The sequence below is a fragment of the Mauremys reevesii genome, linkage group 23 (genome assembly GCF_016161935.1).
Source record: "Mauremys reevesii isolate NIE-2019 linkage group 23, ASM1616193v1, whole genome shotgun sequence".
NCBI lineage: Eukaryota > Metazoa > Chordata > Testudines > Geoemydidae > Mauremys > Mauremys reevesii.
Window position 1 is genome coordinate 3,498,620 of NC_052645.1, and position 15,421 is coordinate 3,514,040.

General features: G+C 49.6%; 4 non-coding genes across 4 annotated transcripts; 2 read left to right on the forward strand and 2 right to left on the reverse strand.

Annotated features, from left to right (window-relative positions):
* Positions 1-1,332: 1,332 nt before the first annotated feature.
* TRNAA-UGC lies at positions 1,333-1,404 on the reverse strand. The gene has a single exon. It is a non-coding gene; the product is annotated as a tRNA-Ala (tRNA).
* A 1,616-nt stretch (positions 1,405-3,020) lies between these two features.
* TRNAE-CUC lies at positions 3,021-3,092 on the reverse strand. Its single transcript has one exon. It is a non-coding gene; the product is annotated as a tRNA-Glu (tRNA).
* Positions 3,093-13,063: 9,971 nt separating this feature from the next.
* TRNAS-GCU lies at positions 13,064-13,145 on the forward strand. The gene has a single exon. It is a non-coding gene; the product is annotated as a tRNA-Ser (tRNA).
* A 1,870-nt stretch (positions 13,146-15,015) lies between these two features.
* On the forward strand, positions 15,016-15,089 carry TRNAT-UGU. The gene has a single exon. It is a non-coding gene; the product is annotated as a tRNA-Thr (tRNA).
* Positions 15,090-15,421: the final 332 nt, after the last annotated feature.

Here is a 15,421-nt window from a genome sequence, read left to right on the forward strand (position 1 = left end):
CACGTCCCGGTCCAAACCTGGGGTGGTTGGAATACGGATTGGTTTACGTCCTGGTTGCCGCAACTAGGATGGCTGCGAGAAGGTTTTCTTCTCTTTGTACTCTTTATTACAACCCTATTGACCCTAGCTTGCTTCGCTCCCTGTGTAGTCACCTTGGTTCGACGAATGGTGAATCGAATGATACATCAACGGATGATGGCTATGTATCAGCCAGTAAAAGCTGAAGACTGGGGGCCGTAAGGCTCTCAAATTGCTTTTTAGGGGGGAATTGTTAGACAAAAGGGCCAGATATATGCTTAAGCCAAATAAGGCCAGATATATGCTTAAGCTAAATATATGCTCAGGCATTTGTCATCTTCCCCTCCTGTTTTTCCAGTTGCTACCCCCGTCCAAAGTTTCATGGACACAAGATATATATATAATGTATACCAAAAATGGGAATGAGTTAAACAAATGTTCCACGACCATGGAAAAGGAATATGAGGAGGGTAAGGGGGAACAGATGCTTCCTAATTATTACCAGGCACAAATGTAAAGAATGCATAGGTTAGCAGAATTTGACATGCGAATCGAAGGTATAAAAGGACCTGTCTCGGACCTGTATAGTGTGCTCCTTTCTCAGGCGCGAGCTGAGAAGGACACCCGCTCAGCTGACCGAATAAAGAATCTGGTAACCGTCCCCCTGTCTCTCCGTGCCTCCTTGGGGTAATTGGGAACGCTCCAGGGGGAATGAGCCTATTTGGCTAACACCCTTTGCCCACAGGGAACCTTCACCCCACTCCCAGCCAGGTTATTGTCCATGGGATCACTGTAGGGGGGCTGGGTCCCGCTGGGTCTTTTCTCTCTCTGTGACAGGCCAGGGTGCAATAACTGGGGCATCTGAGCACCCAGGACCTTCTGTGGGGCTGTCATTCCCCTTCCCCTTCTGTGGTCTCGGCTGTCATTGACTCCAGCCTTTTTTCTACCCATCGTCAGCACCATCCCAAGCCAGCTGCACTCGCCTCAAAAAGACAGTGTCCCCTGGTGGGTGTAAATCACTGACCTCTCTCCTCTCTGAGCACTGACTGCCCCTCTGTTTCCTGGCCTCTCAGTCTGTGCAGATGGGACCTTTCCCTCCAGTGCTGGAGGATTCGCCCTTCTCATCTACCCTTGTCCCAGGCAGCACAGCGGGTGGGAATCTTACATGTACTGAGGTGACTTAGGAGCAGAACCCCCACAACCTTCCATGCAATTGGCACTTGCCCCTCACTGAGCAGGATTGAAATTCCTGCAGGGAGACTGCTGGGCCACATCCTCTGGGTATGAGCAAAGCAGCAGGGTGAAAAAGAAACCTGGAGATGCTGGGGATTGAACCCAAAACCTCATACATGCAAAGCATGTGCTCTACCAGTGAGCTACATCCCCAGATAGTCTTTTCTTGCTATGAGTTACACCAGGGGTAGGCAACCTATGGCACGTGTGCCAAAGGTGACCCATGAGCTGATTTTCAGTGGCACTCACACTGCCCAGGTCCTGGCCACCAGTCTTGGGGGCTCTGTATTTTAATTTAATTTTTAATGAAGCTTCTTAAACATTTTAAAAAACCTTATTTACTTTACATACAACAATAGTTGGTTATATATTATAGACTTATAGAAAGAGACCTTCTAAAAACATTAAAATGTATCACTGGCATGCGGAACCTTGAATTAGAGTGAATAAATGAAGACTCGGCACAGCACTTCTGAAAGGTTGCTGACCCCTGGGTTACACTCAGAGCCCTCTTGTTTCCAGAGCACCCAGTGGCCTAAGAGCAGCCTGGGGGACACATTCCCTGCTCTGAGGGCCAAACCTGCTGTCCTGGAGATTGCTGGTTCTTAGGGTCACTTTGCAGCAGGGCCAGATTTGATGTGTGGGGCAGAGAGAGTGGGTGCCCTGGACTCAGGGTGCAGAGATATAATCAGGTCTCTCCCCAGCATTGGGTGGGGGGCGCTGCCACCCCCTGCTGGAAGGTAATGGGAGGGGAGGGGCGCTGTGAGTCGCTCAACACCTGACCCTGGTGGCAGCAGTGCTGTGGGGAGCTCCAGGTGTTTCTAGGATCTGCTTTTTACACCTGCCTGTAAAGTCCAGCTTTCCCCAGCACATTCACTGCAGTGCAATTGGGTCACTGTTTCCATGGCTGAGCAGCAAATAATTTCTCCCAGTTTCCCTTCTATTGGCAGCAGCATTAGCCTGTGTCAGTGATTAATGAGGTGGATCTAGTTATAGATTGTTATTCATTCCCCACCTTGACTATTCATACAGTCCCTTTCCCATGCAGATTCCCAGCACCTCGGTGATCCTGGTAGCAGGAGTTGGGTCCTGAGATTTTCAGGGTTCTTTCCCCCTCCACCTGGAGTGAACTCAGCTTTTCCCCCATCCCAGACTATCCATGAAATAACAACAGGGGCATAAAGAAAGAGGGGAGGGAACATCTCACGGCCAGGGCTGAATGTGCCCAGGGCCCCCTGCTTGTCCATTGTTTCCATGGAATTTGGCCTCCTGCTTTGCACAAGGGACAGAGAAAGATCTTGCTGTTCCTGTGTCTGTGCAAGGAAAATTGTGCTTCTGTATGAAAGAGAGGCGGAAATGGCCCCATGATGGGACAATAGCCTCAGGATTAAGACCTAAGGACTCAGGCTGAGAACTGATAGAACTCCACTCATCTGGGATTTAACAAATTGTCTTTCATGGAGCAGGGCCAGTTCCAGTAGTTTTGGCACCCCAAGCGGAAAAAAAATTTAAAAGCTGCAATCAATGGCAGCTCTACCGCTGCCACTTTTGGTGGCAATTCCTTCCTCTGAGAGGGACTGAGAGGGCTGAATTGCCGCTGAAGCCTCCCCTTTCCATTGACCAGCCCAGGGACCTGCTTGCTGCGCTGGTGCCTGGAGCCAGCCCTGCCATGGAGACACTGGGAAGATGGGGGGAATCAGGAAAATACAATGGATTCGTTTACATTGCAAGTGAAGAATAATTGAAGCTTTTCTGGTTTAAAGCCATTTTTCCCTGGCTGGGAATTGAACCCAGGCCTTGGCAGTGAGAGTGCCAAATCCTAACCACTAGACCACCAGGGAGGTGATGATGGTGTTGTTCTTCTCACTTATGGTACACTTTCTTAGGCTACTTTCTAGCCACTTTCTGAAACTGTTCCACTGTCCACTCCCTGAGGGGCTAAGAGCAGAGAACCCCTGTGCTCAGGGTCACAACCTCAGCCCAACCCAAGTCACTGAAACAAACTCAAATGATGCTTCCTCCAGCAGGATCACAGAGACACACAAAAAAACCACATGAGGAACAATCCTCCTCTGCCTTCATTTACCCCATCGCAACCCTCTCAGCAGCCCGCTCTTGTGGGAAGGACACTGAGCTGATAGGAGCCCTGACATAGAGACCAAGGGAGGGGTGTTGCTCCCCCTGGGTGTGAGCTGATCACATTCTGACTCCGTGTAACGGCGCTCTGAGCTTTGCCATCTTGTGAGTTCTGAGTGCTGAGCCCCCCGGACCCTTCTGCTGGGAGCATGGGGATTGCACAACAGCTGCAAGCCCTTTTCCCGTCTCCTTGTCCTCCTCGGCTTCCCCAGACCTTCCCCACAAATGGTTCTATCAGGCGCTGGAGGGATCTAAGGACCTGCAGGTTTCCCTCACCCACCTCTTAAGGCAAACAGTGATTCCCTTCTCTGACACTCCTGGGCCTGGGCTTCTTTTGAGTTTTTCCCCAGGGGACCTGATTCCCTGTGAAAATGTGTGTGTGGGGAACTCAGACTCAGACTCTCCCCCACTAGATGAATCCAACAGCACCTCCCACTGGTGGGAGAATCCTAAATTCCACCCTCCCACCCTGGTTACTCTGACCAGCTGATGGCGACAGCATGCTACATCAACCCCAGCTCTCTGGGCTAGAAAGCAGCATCTAACCAGCCTTGTGACAGCTCCGGTTTGCTCGCTGGAGACATAACGGAGCAGGAAAGAAGGCAAATGTCAGACAGGGAACCTCAGCTCACAAATAAACACCCTCAGGCTCCTTCTACACTGCGACTGGGCAGATGACTGACTTTAAATCTAGCTAGCTCAGTTGGTAGAGCATGATGGTCTTTCAGGGTGTGAAAAACCCCAAAATCAGTATAATTAAGCTGACCTAAGCTGTGGTTAGATAGTGCTAAATGAAAGGAAAGATTGTTCTGCCAATGCAGCTATTACAGGGATGGAAAACCACTCTAATCACTGTAGCAGCTGTCTACTCCACAGTGCTAGAGCAGTGTCACAGCAGAATTTTAAGTGTAACCAGCCTCACAGTGAGACCAAATCCAGCTCTGGACACTCAGGCACTAGTAACATACTAATGCCTCCATAGTTGGCAGGATTAAAACTTGCATGGGGAGACCCCAATGGATTTTAGTCTATCACCTTAGCCACTCAGCCACAAGTACTTAATGTACAGTTACTTCACTACACCATGATTCTGTTCTCACAGAATTGTCACTTCAAATTGCTCAGACCAGCTCCCCCAGCACACTCCTGGCTGTGCATTAGTGTAAGTGTGTCCATGGCTGAACAGCAAGAGTTCCTGCCCATTTCCCTTCCAGCTGGAGCAGGATGAGAGTGTGTTTGTGGTTAATGACATTGCTATAGGTTGTTGTCCATTCCCCACACTGACAATTCAGACAGTCCCTTTCCTATTCGAATCTCCACCATATTATTCCAACAGCCGGGGTCAGGATTTCTCTGGGCACTGAAATGTTTCAGGAGGTTGGTGCATGAACTCAGCCTTGCATTCCATCCCTGATATTTCATGGACTAACAGCAGCAGCATAAAGAAAGAGCTGAGCCAATATCTCACTGTTAGAGGTGAAGGTGGCCACGTCCCCTCTGTCTGACCATCGCCATTGCAGGAGAGAAGGTTTCAATGGAATCGAATGCCCTGGCTCAGACCAGAGACACAGGGAGGTTTTGCTGTTCATGGATCTGTGCAAAGGAAATTGTGTCTCTGTGTGAAATTGAGGAGGGAAATGAAACGTCCATATGGTGGCCCAATGCCCTAACAAATGTGGGTGAAGGAGTCGGGCTGGAAAATGATTTTACAGGAGTTCGTATCAATTTATTGCCCTGATTAAAATCTATGGCTAAAAGGAAGCCACTGTTGTTAGTACTTGAACCTGTGTAGGGACACCCCAGTGGGTATCAAGTCCATTCCCTTAACCAGGATAGTCGATTATTTTATCAAGATCTAAATTTCTTGGTCAAGATATAGTCAATGTCTAGACTCCAGAAAAAATAATACACTGATGATAATAAGAAGAATTTAGAAATAATCTGCAGTCACTATGGGCATAACTATGCTGATTGTCTCGTGTTTCACTCTTTATATCTGGCACCACTGCCTTTCCCTTTAGTCTTGTAGTTTACCAAGGGTAAAACTAACCATCTCTTCAGATACAAGGGAGTGTTTGTGTTCATTCCTGTTAGCTACACGGGGGTTTGATGTAGCTGCTTTCAATCCTCCGGCTTTGCCCTGATAAGTAACATTTCAGGGTGTCACTGATCTGAAGGAGTGAGATCATTTTTTGGCAGATTACGCCTCCTCTTAAAGGTGTTTGTCTGGCTGGCAGCCCTGGTTCCCAGGACTCTCCTCAGGGAAGAAAGTTTCTGTGCAAAATACTAAAACTTTTAACAGAGAGGAGGGAAAGGCGATGGCCACATGATGGGGCCAGTATGTACGACAATATGGTTCTTTTATGTGGGATGACTCTGAACATTGACTGATCTCCACTCCCTTGTGTTTGAAGAGATGTTTAGTTGTGCACTTAGGAACCTATAAGGCTGAAGCAATTTTATGGATGGTGACACTACGATTGAAGGGTTATTTAATGTTGTAGAAATTGTTAAAAACACTGAGCTTAAACTGGAACTGCCTGTTAGTAAAGGCTGGTTTCCCCATATCAGTTCCATAAGCTCTGCTAGAAACACCCTGGGTTCTCTCCTGCCTCGGTGGGAACTGGAGGGAATCATCCCCTGCTGCCCTTGGCTCCAGGCTGGTTTTTCTGGGGAGGGGACGTGGAATTGGTTTGTTTGCTGTTGAGAAGGGAGCCGGGCCAATTCTCAGGGAACGAGAACTCCCAGCATCTTCCCAGCCAGCCCAGGCTGCTGCCCTGTCCCAGCCTCTGTTCCCCTGGGGGCCCTGCGTGTCTGAGGCTTGGTCTTCACTACGCGTTTAAACCGGTTTTAGGAGCATAAAACCGATTTAACGCTGCACCCATCCACACCAAGAGGCCCTTTATATCGATATAAAGGGCTCTTTAAACCGGTTTCGGTACTCCTCCATAACGAGAGGAGTAGCGCTAGTATCGGAATTGCCATATCGGATTAGGGTTAGTGTGGTCGCAAATCAACGGTATTGGCCGGGCGGTATCCCACAGTGCACCACTGACCGCTCTGGACAGCAATCTGAACTCGGATGCAGTGGTCAGGTAGACAGGAAAAGCCCCGCGAACTTTTGAATATTTCCTGTTTGCCCAGCGTGGAGCTCCGATCAGCACGGGTGGCGATGCAGTCCGAAATCAAAATAAAAAAAGAGCTCCAGCATGGACCATGCGGATGTGATCGCAGTAAGGGCAGGCAAATCCGTTCTATCAGTGCTCCGTTATAGAAGACGAAATTCAGAATCATTTTTAAAAATTCTCCAGACAGATGCCATAGCAGGGACTCAGCGCACTGCAGCATGACAAGCGTAACGGAAAGCCAAAGAATCAAATGGATGCTCATGGACTGGAGGACTCAAGCTATCCCACAGTTCCTGCAGTCTCCGAAAAGCATTTGCATTCTTGGCTGAGCTCCAAGTGCCTCTAGGGCAGGGGCGGCTCTAGACACCAGCGCGCCAAGCAGGCGCTTGGGGCGGCCGTTTCCCGGGGGGGCGGCATTTGGCTCCGGTTGAGCTCCCGCCGGCATGCCTGCGGCAGGTCCACCGGAGCCCGGGACAAGCGGACCTGCCGCAGGCATGACTGCGGTGGGTCCCGTCTTCCCGCGGCTCCGGTTGAGCTCCCGCAGGCATGACTGCGGCAGGTCCGCTCGTCCCGAGCTCCGGTGGACCTGCCGCAGGCATGCCGGCAGGAGCTCAACCGGAGCCGCGGGAAGAGGGGACCCGCCGCGGGACCGGGGAAGGGCGGCGCAGCGCTCCGCGCTGCTTGGGGCAGCCCGATTTCTAGAGCTGCCCCTGCTCTAGGGTCAAACAAACAGTGTCCATGGTGGTTCAGGGCATAGCTCGGCAATGTACACCCCCCCACCCACCCCAGAAGTAAAAGGGAAAAAATCCTCTCGTGACTATTTAACATGTCACCCTATCTTTACTGAATGCTGCAGATAGACACAACGCTGCAGCAGTCAACACCAACATCCTTGCTCCCATCTCCCCCGCTATGGGTGGCTGATGGTGCAATATGACTGGTATCCGTTCTCATCATCATGAGCTTTTTAGCATGTGGTGCAGTGCAAAAGAACTGGTAACCATGCCGACTAGCATCTGTCAGGTCCCCCAATGTCATATGCACCTAATTTTTCATGGTAGATGGTGCAGTATGGTTGATAACCGTCTTCATCATAGCAACAGGGGGCTGAGCTTCATCAGCCCCCACCCTTCATGTGTAAAGAAAAGATTCAATTGCCCCTGGACTAGCAGCAGGATGCTGGGCTCCTCTTCTCCACACTCCTTAATGTCCTGTCTGGACTATCATAGCAGCTGGAGGCTGCCTTCCACTCATTTATCACTAACAAGTCACTGTGTCTTATTCCTGCATTCTTTATTACTTCATCACACAAGTGGGGGGACACTGCTATGGTAGCCCAGGAAGGCTGTGGGAAGAACGGAATCAACAGGTGGGGTTGTTGCAGGAGCACCCCCTGTGAATAGCATACAGCTCATCATTCCTGCAGGCTCTGACACAGAGCAGCTATGCTCTCTGGTTCTATGATACAGTGGTTCTCTAGTACACTTGCCCATATTCTAGGCAGGACTGATTCTGTTTTTTGATAGGAAGAATTGTTTTTTGAAAGGAGGAATTGACTCAGGGAGTCATTCCCAATTTTGGCTTTTGCGCCCCTGGCTAAGAGCAGCCAGGGGCACTTATAACAGCAACAGATGGCGCAGTGCAAAAGGACTGGTAACCATGATCATCTTTTTACCAATTTATGGATTGGTAGATGGTACAGTATGGTTGGTAACCATCTCTACTGTCATGCAAAAGCAAAAGCATGCAGCTGTGTAGCGCTGCTGAATCGCCTCTGTCAGCGGCATCTAGCACACATACGGTGACAGTCACAAAAGGCGAAACAGGCTCCATGATTGCCATGCTATGGCATCTGCCAGGGCAATCCAGGGAAAAAAGCCGCGAAATGCTTGTCTGCCGTTGCTTTCCCGGAGGAAGGAGTGACTGACGACATTTACCCAGAACCACCCGCAACAATGATTTTTGCCCCATCAGGCACTGGGATCTCAACCCGGAAATAAGGCTGCGGGAACTGTGGGATAGCTAGGGAATAGCTACCCACAGTGCAACGCTCCAGAAATCGACGCTAGCCTCGGACCGCGGCCGCACACCACCGAATTAATGTGCTTAGTGTGGCCGCGCGCACTCGATTTTATAAAATCTGTTTTACAAAATCGGTTTATGCAAATTCGGAATAGTCCCGTGGTGTAGACGTACCCTGACTCTAGAGCAGGCCGGGAGCAGCAGTTGAGGCAGAGGACAGCCTGGGCCAGGCAGATAAGAAGGAGTTTAGCAAGCAAAAAAGGTAAAATGGCAGTGGAGTGTCACCTTGGACTTGACGGCATTTCTCCATTGGTCTGTCTGCTTGGGGGCAGGGACAATAACCCGTCCTGCTGCTTTCGTTATTTCAAAGGGCAGTTTAGGATTTTCATTCTCACACACGGTGCACAAAGCAGGACTCAACCTTTGCTGTAAACTAAACAAGCTGCTCACAGATTCTGGCAGCCACAATGAGCAGTTGGGTGAGAGCTCAGAACTGCCCCTACCCCATAGGGAGGGTGTCATCTGTGTGGAGACTGGACCACTGACCTACCCGCTCCTAACTCCCAAACATTCAGTAACTCTGTTATCAGTGCCTGTGAGTGTTATTTAAACCATAAGAAAAACCACACTGGGCCAGACCAAAGGCCCATCTAGCTCTGAATCTTGTCTTCTGACAGTAGCAAATAACAGGTGCCCCAGCAACCAGGCACTACTGGGAGTTGAACCTAAGATCTCCTGTTTATGAAACAGAAGCTTTAGCCAGCTAAGCCATGGTGCCTGTAGGTGGCTATAACACACTGTCTGCCCACACCTGACTCCCTGCCATTGCTACCAGGGCCTGACAAGCTTTGCTTGTCTTTGGATTCCGCAAAGCAGAGGAGCAGGTGACATTTTCCTTGCAAGCTGTGTGTGAGTGAATCTTTGGCCAGGTCTGCACTACAAAGTTGTTTCAGCAGAATTATATTGCTCAGGTGTGTGAAAAATACACAACACTCTCTCGGTCGGTAGCTTGTGGCTGGTGTACACACTGCAATGCCATGTCTGGTGACAAAACTGCCCTGTTTTGCTGACAAAATAAAACGACTTCGATGAGAGGTCTAGAGCTTTTTGCAGCAAACTTAAAGTAACAGAGTAAATGCTGCTGTTCATTATATCACCATAACTGGCCTTCCCAGTATCCCACAATGCCCGCCGTGAACTCACCTGCCCTGCACTCCTGCTACAGAGCGATGGGCCCCTCCCCTTTCATCGCTCTGGGAAGTTCTGACAGCTGAGCCTGCTGCTCTGCTCCGGCAGCCAGGAGCAAATCACTGCCGTGGATGCTGCTCTCTCCTGCCCTGCGAACACAGAGCAGGGTGGTGGGAACTTCCTGACAGTGTAGGGGGGCCACTGGCATCCGAACTGTGACACACCCATGACACCCCTTCCCTTGAGGAAGCTCTTACCTTCTAAACAGGGACTTCTGTTTTCTAGTAAAATCACTAAAAGGGAAGGAGAAAACTCGAAAGAGGTTCCTCCTGGCGCTCATGTGCCTGAACCCAAATACTCTCTTAGTCCTCAAATAGAGACCTGGAGAAGGAGACTTGCTGAAGCAAAGCCACAGGGGTCTCTGAGGTTTCCTGGCCCCTCGCCCCTCTCCTGCCTGGCTGATGTCAGCATCTCTCTGTGAGGTCACCACCTCCCACCACCTTTGACCAATAGTCTGAGCCCCTGCAAAAGGCCTTTGTGATGTCACTGCCACACCCCTCCCTTGCTGGGCTAATGTCCTGCCCCTGGCCAGGCACTTTGGAGGTTTGAGCTACTCCCTGTGGATCACCCCACTCAAGGAGCGTTTGTTCTAGGCAGCAAGCCGGCTAGACAGGAAAACATCAGACGCTGCTCCCAATGCTACACTCAGTTTTTCAGAAATTAGTCGACTTTATGGCCAGAAGAGACAACTAGAGCATCTAATCTGACCTCCTGCATATCACAGGCCTCCTGTATGACACAATAGCTACTTTTGGGCAAACACATTCCAGAAAGGCATCTAGTCTCCATTAGATGACATCAAGAGATTGTGAATCCACCACTTTCCTTGGTAGCTTGTTCCTGTGGTGAATCATCCTCGCTGTTGAATATTTGTGTCTTATTTGTAATATGAATTTGTCTCTTTTCACCTTCCAGCCACTGGGTCTTGTTATTCCTTTCTCTGCTAGATTAAAGAGCCCTTTAATACACAACCTTTTCTCTCCATTAAGGCCCTTCAACACTTCAATGAAGTCACCTTTCAATCTTCTTTTGATAAGCTAAACAGGTTGAGCTTGTTCAATAGCTCACTAGAAGGCATTTTTTCCAGCCCTCAGAACATTTGTCATCAGACTCCTGAACTACAGCTGTATGTGGTTCTTGTTCTTCTGCACAACATAGCTCCTGGAGAAGAGGGATCTGCAAATGTACATTCATATGATACCTTTGTTTAATTGATGAAAAAATAAACTAGACACTTAGAGGATTGGAACTGATTTCAGCGGATGGACAGCTTCGCTAGGTTTTTATGCATTTGGACAGCGAAATCTTGAGTGTTTACATTCATATCAAGCACTCCTGTATAGAGGAGCCCTGAACAGAATGGAGAATGGAATGAAAATGTTTTCCTTTTTTTTAAAAAAAGGAAAGAAGGTTATAAGAGAACACTGGGGTTTAAACTGAGGATCACTGGAGCTGCAATCAACCACTCTACCACTGAGCTATACCAGCACAATGAGCTGAATAGAGAATTGTGATTTTCAGGACTTTGAAGGACAGACCCTGATTCATCGAGCTCCTTTGCCATTCCCAGACCACAGGTGGTTTTAAAAATGGGGTTTGATTAAACTTCTTAAATGTGGCAAACACCACAGCTTGCACACCCACTGATATAGCTTCTCCCAGTGACATAGCTGCCACCTCTTGCAAAGTGGATTAACTACACCCCCAGGAAAACTCTCTCCCATCAGCATAGAGCAGTGGTTCTCAAGCTGTGGGTCAGGACCCAAAGTGGGACGTGACCCTGTTTTAATGGGGTTGCCAGGGCTGGCGTTAGACTTGTTGGGGCCTGGGGCTGAAGCCAAATTTCTGAGCCCCACCACCCAGGGCTGAATCCTTCAAGCTCTGGTTTTGCCTCCCTAACTGGGGCAGGGCTCAGGCTTTGTCTTCCCTGCCTCTGCCCAGTGTGGAGGGGCTTGGTCCCTCTTTCCAGGGCCATGGAGTAAGGTTTTTTTGGGCAGAACGGGGTTGCAGTGAAAGGAAGTTTGAGGAACCCTGGCATAGAGCCTCTGAATATGTCTAGACTTGGCTCCCTGTGGCAGATCAGACACTGGAAGTACAGCCATGGAGACACCACACACCAGCCTTGCCTAACAGGCAAGAATCAAACCTCCACAGAAAGACGCCTGTTGCTTTCTAACCCATCTCCCTAAGCCCTCAGCCACCAACACTTAACAAAGTGGCTTTTCTACACGATGGTTCTGGTCTCACTGAAGGGTCATTTCCAATTGTTTGCTCAGACCAGCATTAGGGAAAATGGTGCCCTGGGCAAAGCTTGTAGTTTGGCACTTCCCCATTGCCCCTGGACGATCCCCACTCCCCTTTACCGCTAGCTCCTGCACTCCCAGCCCTTGCGCCTCCATCACCCCTAACTCCTGCCCCCTCCTGTGCCCCCTTTGCCCTTAACTCCCTGTGCCACCAGCCATTGCCCCTCTCCTGCAGCCCCTTCACATGGCTCCAGTGCTAGGAGCCCCGCACTTGTTCTCCCTTTCCCTGGGCTTTGGCATCACTAGCCCCTGCTTAGCGAGTAGGGTTCAGTGGTTCCCAAAATGTGGGGCATGACTCCTAGGGGGACACAGAGGAACATTCATGGGGGCACCTCAGGGCCTGAGCCAGCCCCCATGGAGGGAGCAGCACTCAGCCCCACTCTGCCCCAGCTGTTCCCCAACCCCAACGTCAGCCTGGGGCTCTGGCTCCCAGCTCAGCCTCGACCCCCTTACCCCTGTCTGCACCCCTCTCCCCAGCAAGCAACAGCCCCACTCCCAGCCTCAGTTCTTGACTGCGGCTTCCAAGGGGCCACAGCCATGGCTAAGAGGGCAGAGAGTGAAATGTTTGGGGACACTGGTTTAGGGTGATGTTCTCAATCACTTCTATGAAGTCCAATAAAAGCTATTCCTCACCCACCCACCCCTCCATCAGGACAGTCTAGGTATGTTCTGCTGCCCTTCACTCATGCAGGAAGGATAATAACATTTCATTCCATTGAATCCTAAAGTGATTTGTAACCCACCACCAGCCAAAACTGGTCATTTTGGGAAAGCAGCCCCATCATGCTGCATACCTAGGCAGAGTAGGTGTGTCTGTGCAAACACGGTCTGTTCCTGAAGTCTTTCCCCCAGCTCCTCACTAGATGTGAGGGGGGAGCTCATTCAGCCCATGCTTCTGCGTAGTATTTAAAAACTCCTTATTGTCCCTAGCTCTGCTGGCCTTAGATTTCTCCTCCTGTCCCTTTTAACAGCTCAGATGAGGTGGCCGTGTGGTTAAGGTGATGGATTGCTAATCCATTGTGCTCTGCATGCATGGGTTCAAATCCCATCCTCATTGGATGTGTTTAGTTTTCACCCCTCATTTGTAGACAACCATCTCCCCCTTGGTACAATGACAGCTCAAACGATCTTGCTTCTTGCAAACAAAAACCTTCTCAGAAACTCAGAACTCCCTTGCTTTAAATAAAATGTCTAAATCCCAGATTTCTTTAAAAAAGAAATTCTCTAGTGCTGTATTTCTTAGTTTTTATCTCAAGAGGTAACATCCTCATCTTCTCCCCCAAACACCCTGGGACCTGCCCAAATTATTAAAATACCCTCAACCCGAGCAAGGCCAGAGCAGTGAACCAGAGCTAGTGTCTAGGCCAAGCTGTTCTGAAGGAGGCAACTCCAACATTTTCTCCCTGCTTCCCTTGGCAAGGCCTGACTGAGAAAACAAAATTCCCCAAACTGAAAATTTTCTGCTGAAAAACTAATACTAGTCTGTTTGGGGACTTTGGTTTGCAAGTATTATTGTTATTATTCTCTTCTGATTTCTGAATCAGTTCAGTTCAGTCTTTGTCCTCCAGGTGTGTTTCCAGCTGCTGAGTTGTGGGGAGAGAGGCCAAGTCATGATGTCTCTTCCTCTTTCATAGTTTCTTCCAACTTGCTAGGAAGCTCCTTTGTTACCATGTGAGTCAAGCAGTGTCCATTGTCTCTGTGCTATCTCGGAGAAGTCTGCATTGTACACGGTTCCTGGGCTAGTCCTTGGGAGTGTGGATCCCGTCAATGGGCCAGCAGCGAGTCTGGCTCCTCCCTTGTCGCACCTGAAAGGCTGGTGGGGGGCATTTCCCAACCTCATAACTTCTTTCAGTAACACACACAGAGCAAAACTTCATAACTTCCCAACCAATGCGAGCACACACAATCCAACCTGATATTAATGTTCAACAGATCAAGACTTTTGAAATGATACGTCACAAGGCAGACTTTGAACAAACCATGTCATCATTATATGAGAGTGGTGAATATGGGGCTTCCAGGTGCTGCTCTGAGCACAGCGTGCCACACCTGGGCTTACCTTGCAATGGAGATGTACTTAGAGTCCATCTCTCCTGGGATAAAGATGGCCCACACCTGACTCTCTGCCAATCCCCACTGGGCCCTGAGAAGTGTTGTTCGTGTTTGTATTCTATAAAGCAGAGGAGCAGATGAAGTTTTGCTCCCAAGGTGTGTGTGTGATTCTTTGGACAGGTCTACACTACAAAATTAGGTTGGTGTAATTACATTACTTAGGCTGGCAATGCAGTTCTATCAACCTAATCCCGGTTAGATAGTGGCTCAGCTGTCAGAACTTTCTGGAGCTATGAAAGGGGAGGGGCCCATGGCTCTGTAGCAGGAATGCAGGGCAGGTGAGTTCACGGCAGGCATGGTGGGATACTGGTGGAGGCCAGTTATGGTGATATAATGACCAGCAGCATTTACACTGACATTTGTCACTTTAAGTTTGCTGCAAAAAGCACTAGGCCTCTCGTCGAGGTGGTTTTATTTTGTCACCAAAACAGGGCAATTTTGTCGCCAGATGTGGTATTGCAGTGTGTGCACCAGCCAAAAACTGCTGACCGAGGGAGCGTTGTGTGTTTTTCACACAGCTGAGCAATATAATGATGCTGAAGTAACCTTGTAGTGCAGACCTGGCCAAAGATTCTCTCTCTCACACACACACACACACACACACACACACACACACACACACACACACACACACACACACACACACACACACACACACACACACACACACACACACACACACACACACACACACACACACAAAACCTCACCTGCTCCTCTGCTTTGCAGAATCCAACACAAGCAAAGCTTGTCAGGCCCCAGTGGGGATGGCAGGGAGTCAGGTGTGGGCAGACACTGTGCTGTTGCCACAGGCAGGCACCATGGTTTAGCTGGCTAAAGCACCTGTCTTGTAAACAGGAGATCCTGGGTTCAATTCCCAGTGGTGCCTTATTGACTAACTCTCGGGCAACCTGGTATTGGCTACTGTGGGAGGACAAAACACAGAGCTCTTTGGTCTGGTCCAGTGTAGTTGTTTAAATTATACTCACAGGCACTGATAACAGACTTACTGAAAGTTTGGGAGTTAAGAGCTGATAGGTCAGTGTTCCAGCCTGTCACAGATGATCCTGCTTCCTCTGGGACAGGGGCAGGTCTGGGCTCTCACACCAAATGGCTCATTGTGGCTGCCAGAATCTGTGGGCAGCTCATTTAGTTTGCACCGAGGGTTGAGTCCTGCTTCGTGCAACGTGTGTGAGAATGAAAATCCTAAACCGCCCTTTG